This window comes from Carassius carassius, chromosome 21, assembly GCF_963082965.1.
Source record: "Carassius carassius chromosome 21, fCarCar2.1, whole genome shotgun sequence".
NCBI lineage: Eukaryota > Metazoa > Chordata > Actinopteri > Cypriniformes > Cyprinidae > Carassius > Carassius carassius.
In genome coordinates this window covers 28,971,100-28,977,311 of record NC_081775.1, presented here as the reverse complement: position 1 = coordinate 28,977,311, position 6,212 = coordinate 28,971,100, and positions in this window count along the sequence as shown.

Sequence of the window (6,212 nt, the reverse complement as noted above, 5' to 3'; positions counted from 1 at the left end):
GGGCCTAATGCTGACCGAGAGGGCCCATGAAGCCTCCGACAGGAGAATGAGACTCAGGATGATGGACGTCTGGGTCCTCTCGGTTTGGCAGATAAAAAGCTTTGGGCTGGCCGACAAGGAGGACTCTGGCGACATCCGAAGGGAGATCCCGACTCACGGCATCGGATGGATGAGACTCGCTTGCGGCCGGCAAGTATAGACCCGACTGGGAGAACTCTCACCAGACGTCTGAAGGGAGCGCATGCATCAGACGGGTAAGCCTCGCCGGACGGGGAGAATGGAAAGGAAACCCGACTGGGAGGACTCTCGCGGCATCCAATGGGGCATTAAACTCAGAACATCGAATGGGTAAGCCTCGCCAGGCAGGGTTAAAAGATGTGAGGAGCTGAGAGGTTTTTTATTTATTTATTATTTATTTTTATTTATTGTTATTATTTTTTATTTATTTTTTATAAATTTTTTTGCAGGATTTGACAAGAGGTCGAGACTCGTAGCGTCGGACCGTTAAGCCTCGCCTACCGTCAAATGGCATTTAAGTTGCGTGACCCAGAGACTCTTACCGACGTCCGAAGGGAGCACACGCATCAAACTGGTTAAGTCTCGCCGACCGTAGAGGGGAAAGGTAAAGGTTGTCTGTCCAGGAGGCTCTCGCCGGCGTCCGAAGGGAGCACACGCATTGAACGGGTAAGCCTCGCTGACCATAGAAAAGGAAAAGGTAAGGTTGTCTAACCGGGAGGCTCTTGTCGGCGTCCGAAGGGAGCACACGCATCGAACGGGTAAGCCTCTCCGGATGTGAGACAGAAAAGGTAACATTAAGTGGCCAGGAGGCTCTCGCCAGCATCCAACGGGGACTTCCTGTTCCCAGAAACAACTGGGTAAGCCTCGCAGGCCATAGGAGGGAAAAGGTAAGTTTGAAGAGCTCCTCAATGTTTTATGGGAGTTCGCTACTCACGGCATGAGACGGGTAAGCCTCGACGACCATAGGAAGGAAGGAGGGTTTGTTTGTTTGTTTGGTACTTGCGGCATCGGACGGCTTGCTTATTGGGTAGATCGGTTTTGCAACCTAGACCACGTGGAATGGTAGTGGTTGTCTGGCCAGAAGGCTCTCGCCAGCATCCGATGGGAGCACTCGCATCGAACGGGTGAGCCTCGCTGGCCAAAGAATGGAAAAGGTCAGGTTGTCTAGGCGGGAGGCTCTTACCTTCGTCCGACAGGAGCTTAGCTCCCGGCATTGAACGGTTAAGCATCGCTGGCCAAAAGATGGAAAAGGTAAGGTTGTCTAGCCGGGAGGCTCTCACCTACATCCAATGGGAGCCCGACTCCATGCATTGGATGGGTAAACCTCTCCGTACGTAAGACAGAATGGCAAGAAAAATAGCCGGGGGCTTTCACCTACGTCCGAAGGGAGTGAGGGCTCCTGGCAACGAACGGGTAAGCCTTGCTGGCCGCAGAATGGAAAAGGTGAGGTTGTCTGGCCGGGAGGCTCTCGTCAGCATCCGATGGGAGCTCGAGCTCCTGGCATCGAAGAGAGAAGCCTCGCCGCCCATAGAATAGAAAAGGTACGGTTATCTGGCCAGGAGGCTATGGCCGGCATCCGGTGTTTTTTTTAAATATATTTATTTATTTATTTTTTTAACTTTTGTGACACCGGATGGGTAGTCTCTACGGCCATCAGAGGTAAAATTGAGATTGTTTTATCTGCGAAGCAATCGTTGGTTTTCGGCAAAAGCTTAATTTGCGGTATTGGATGGGTACGTCTTGCCATCGGAGGGAAAATTTGTTTAGCTGCGATGTACTCGTTGGTGTTCAATAGGTAAGTGTCGCTGACTGAAAGAGTTTTTTTTTTAATTGGGTTAATCGGCCATTAATCAGGTAAGCTTCGCTGGTGGTCGGATGGAAAGTCCAAGATTGCTTAAGCGGGAAAGCTATTGCAGCATCTGACAGGAGTTTAATACTCGCGATGTCATAGGAGTAAGCTTTCCTGATAGTTGAATGGAGAAGGCAAAGGTTGGCTCAACCGGGAGCACTCTTGCAGCGCCTGACGGGGAGTTCAATACTAAGGATGATTTGGTTGTCTACGAGGGTAGACGCTGTGAGGCTTCCTCAAATAATTGTTTAGCTAATCCAATGAGCTGCTTCTGATAACTAGTCAGAAAAAGTCATTGGTGCAGTCATTGTATTCGAAATTAAGCATGCAAAAATAAATTGGATTTCCTGTGCTAGTGTACCCCGAATAGGTGCCATGAATCAGCGATGTGGTCATTGTCAAATCGTCATATTGTCAGCAAGTGAGATGGATGGTACATATTGACAATGTAATCGTCCATGGTTGGAGTAAGAGAAAGATTCTTTATTCTTGTCTGAGCTTACTATTTGCCATTTTAACCATGCAGGTGCATGAAAAAAGAGCCTATGGAATCACCAATAATCGAAAAATATACTTTCAGACGTACTGATAAACTGGCATTAAATATAAAATACTATATTTAAAACAGCTAGTTCATGTAGTCAGCACTACTGTCATCTTGCTTGTCCTGTGACAAATTTGTTGTTATTTTTTTTTGCATCTGCGCATGGAAGTTAGCAGTCTAAATGTTCTGCAAAATCAGTCAATGATGCAAAAACAATAGTAGATTTCATTTAAAGTCCAACGATTTAACCCTAATATGGACGTAAACGAATGCCTTAAATATAAGGTATTCAAAAACAGGTAAGTTCATATATTTGGAGTGAGTTCGGTTGAACTGATGCCTTGGTCATACGTGCTCCGGACCACGTGCCTCATGATGGGACCGACGCGCCGCCCCAGAAACAAGAATGAAATGCGTTCTAATGTAACTGTGGCATTAAACTCCGTTAGTGAGAGCTTGTTTAAAATATGGCACGTATCGGATTACCTGTTAAATAAATCCCCGGTATAGCTCTCTTCGTTGGTAGGAAAATTGGGTCTGTGATAAGGTGACAGACCCAATTTTACTATTTATTACATTTCAGAAAGCATCCATTGCCTTCAGCATTTATACAACCATTCTTTCTGGCTCTCAAATCTGATTGACTGATAAAAGTGTGATAATTAAGTTTGTAATTGGATCACTCCGCTTGCGGGTACTTGTCATGGCGAACACCGAAATCCAGTATCATATATACATATATGGTTAGAGATGTATATTTATTATTATAAATTTATATTAATTAATTAATTTAACTTGTTTTCTTCCAATTATCACAGGATTTGTATTTGTTTTTGAAACTGGTTGATTGTAGGCCTCAATGATTTGAGCTCATGCTGTTCAGTTTTTTTGCGTGAACATTGGCAAAATCCTAATAATGACTCCCCTAATAATATACTCAAAAACTGAAGTGCATAAGCTCAGTTCAGATCGATGAGGCCTACGATCAACCCATTTAAAAAAACAAATACAAATCTTGTGCTTAATTGAAAGCATAAAAAACAGCAAATTCAGGAAAATCAAGTCAATTTTGAGGTCACATTTATTTTTATTTTTTTACCAAATAAAAGTTACTGTTAAACCGATTATCTAATTGATACCTGCTTTCTAATTCCTGACAAATTTCTTCAATATCAAGGACGCTGTTGAGATATATTCATGCTGAAGAGAAGTGCAAAATCTAGAGCGCTTACTGCTCTCATTCGCTTCTCTTATTCATTAGACTGTAATTGTTTTTTCATTCTATATCATGGTTAATGTTAAGATTATGGGCTGCAAAATTCCAAATGGGATTTCCTTGTAGACTACAAAGTACAATTGGTAGATTTATTGGACTATAATATACAGCAATCTCAAGCACACTTGAACAATATGAAATGCGACATCAGCAGTTTTGAAAGCCAGAAGACAAGTGCTTAAATTTTACTTGAGCGAGTCAAAGGAAGTGTTTTCATTGATGGTGTCTTAAATCTTAATTAAGTAATTGTACTCTTTACTTAAGTAAATCAATTTGCTTGAGCCATGCTGTAATTTAGGTTGATCCATAAAACCTGCTTTGCAAAGGCCTTCCTTCAATAAACTTTTATTCATACTGAGGGCATCTTCTAGGCTTAATGAGGGCCAAATCCCCTCTAAACCTTACAAAAAAAAATCAGATGATGCCATTTAGGACTTAGTTTCCAGGGTTTTCACTTAAATCCATTAAGCTCAGGACAAGTTTTATACATCCAATAAAAGAAGTACACCAGCAGATTATATTTTTGGGCCTCTTCAGTTATTGGGGGTAATGCATTACAAGTAACGTGAATAGCCTACATTATTATTATTTTAGGTAACTAGTAAAGTAAAAAAAAAATGTATTACTTTTTCAAATAAGTAATGTCAGTTACAGTTTTCCCATTCAATGATTAACAGTTCTCCTGTCCCCATGTTGAGAGAAATTGAGAGTATAAGTTCAGAGGAATTGTGTGCGCAGTGTAAACATGATGCTTAATGTAGATCTAGACTAAATATGAACATCTGTATAATGCATATTATAGTTCATAAGTGCAGTGCTGCTTTGTTTACAGCGGAAACCAAGGAAACACCTTAAGCTCCAGCTGATGGCAGAGAGTAAATATGCGTCTCATTCAGCTCATCTATTTCTGTTTCATGCATTTTTTTTATGTATAGTTTTACAAAACTGGAGTCAAACCATACCATTTTTGCTTCAAATTTTGAAATTGTACAATCTAATTTAAGTTAAAAAACTGCTCATGTTGCATGTATTGAGCATCTTTGTTTGGATCATGATTAAAATGCAGTGGTTACCTCTCATTTTAAACAGAAAGAGCACAGACAAAGAAATGAAGAGATTTATTTTATTTGTATTATTTATTTGATTTGGGGCTTGTTTTAAAATTTAAATTTCAAGTTTTAATTTCATTTACATTTACGTCAATTTTGTCATTTAGCAGAAACTTTTACCAGTAGAAGCAATCAAAACCAACAAAAGAGCAATAATATGCAAGTGCTATATTAGTATATTATTATAGTGTTATATTTAGTGATTAGTGACTAACATTCAGCCAAGTATGGTGACCCATACTCAGAATTCGTGCTCTGCATTTAACCCATCCAAAATGCACACACAAAGAGCAGTGAACACACACACACACACAAACCGTAAACACACACTCGGAGCAGTGGGGAGCCATTTATGTTGTGGTGCCCGCAGGGAGTAGTTGGGGGTTCGATGCCTTGCTCAAGGGCACCTAAGTCATGGTATTGCTGGCCCGAGATTCGAACCCACAACCCTAGGGTTAGGAGTCAAACTCTCTAACTACTAGGCCACGACTTCAATTTCACAAAGAAATGTGCAGCATTTTGTCCAAGCAATAATAAAAGACAGATTTAAATTATAATTGGTCTTAAATCTCATTTTGTAAAAAAAAAAGGTTTTTCTTTGTTGTGTGTTTTGTTTTGGTTGTTTTTTTTTGTTTGTTTGTTTTTTGTGATTGTTGTATTTTCTTCTCTAGCATCATGCAATCCAGAATGACAGCAGCTGAAAGATTTGTTTGAATTGAAGTGTGAAAGAACATTTTCTTCAGCCTGAGGCTTATTCATTTCAGTTTGGTGTGGAAGTGCTTTTGCCAAAAATTTAACTTTTTTACATAAAAACAAACAAGTAAGCCCAGGCCAGATAAGAAAGAGTAATGCAGAAGTAATATAATGCATTACTTTCCATTAAAAAGTGACCAGGGTATAAAATTAGTTACTTTTTGAGGGGAGTAATACAATGTTTTTGTGCATTAACACTAGGCCTCTTCATTTACATTCACATACATTAATTTTCAATCAAATGTTAATTGATATTTCAAAGTCTGTCAGATATAGAAACTAACCAAACAGTGGTTCTTTCTTAATTCTTATAGGTTTCTCTTTACAAACCATTAAAATAATTGCATTCCCAAAAGAAAGCATGGTGACTTTCAGAATGAGGCAGCATTGGAAATATTATACTTTATTCAGAAAAGGTGATTCATTTGGAAGCTTCTTAAAAGAATAGCTTTCAGCAGTCATGCATTATCCACTGACGGCTTCATGAAACTGGATGCAGACATCACAAATTAATCTCATTTGCACTTTGGCACAGACTGAATGATGTATATGTTGTGCATCTTCACTCTGATGCTTCTTAACTACAACCCGAATTCCGGAAAAGTTGGGACGTTTTTTAAATTTTAATAAAATGAAAACTAAAGGAATTTCAAATCACATGAG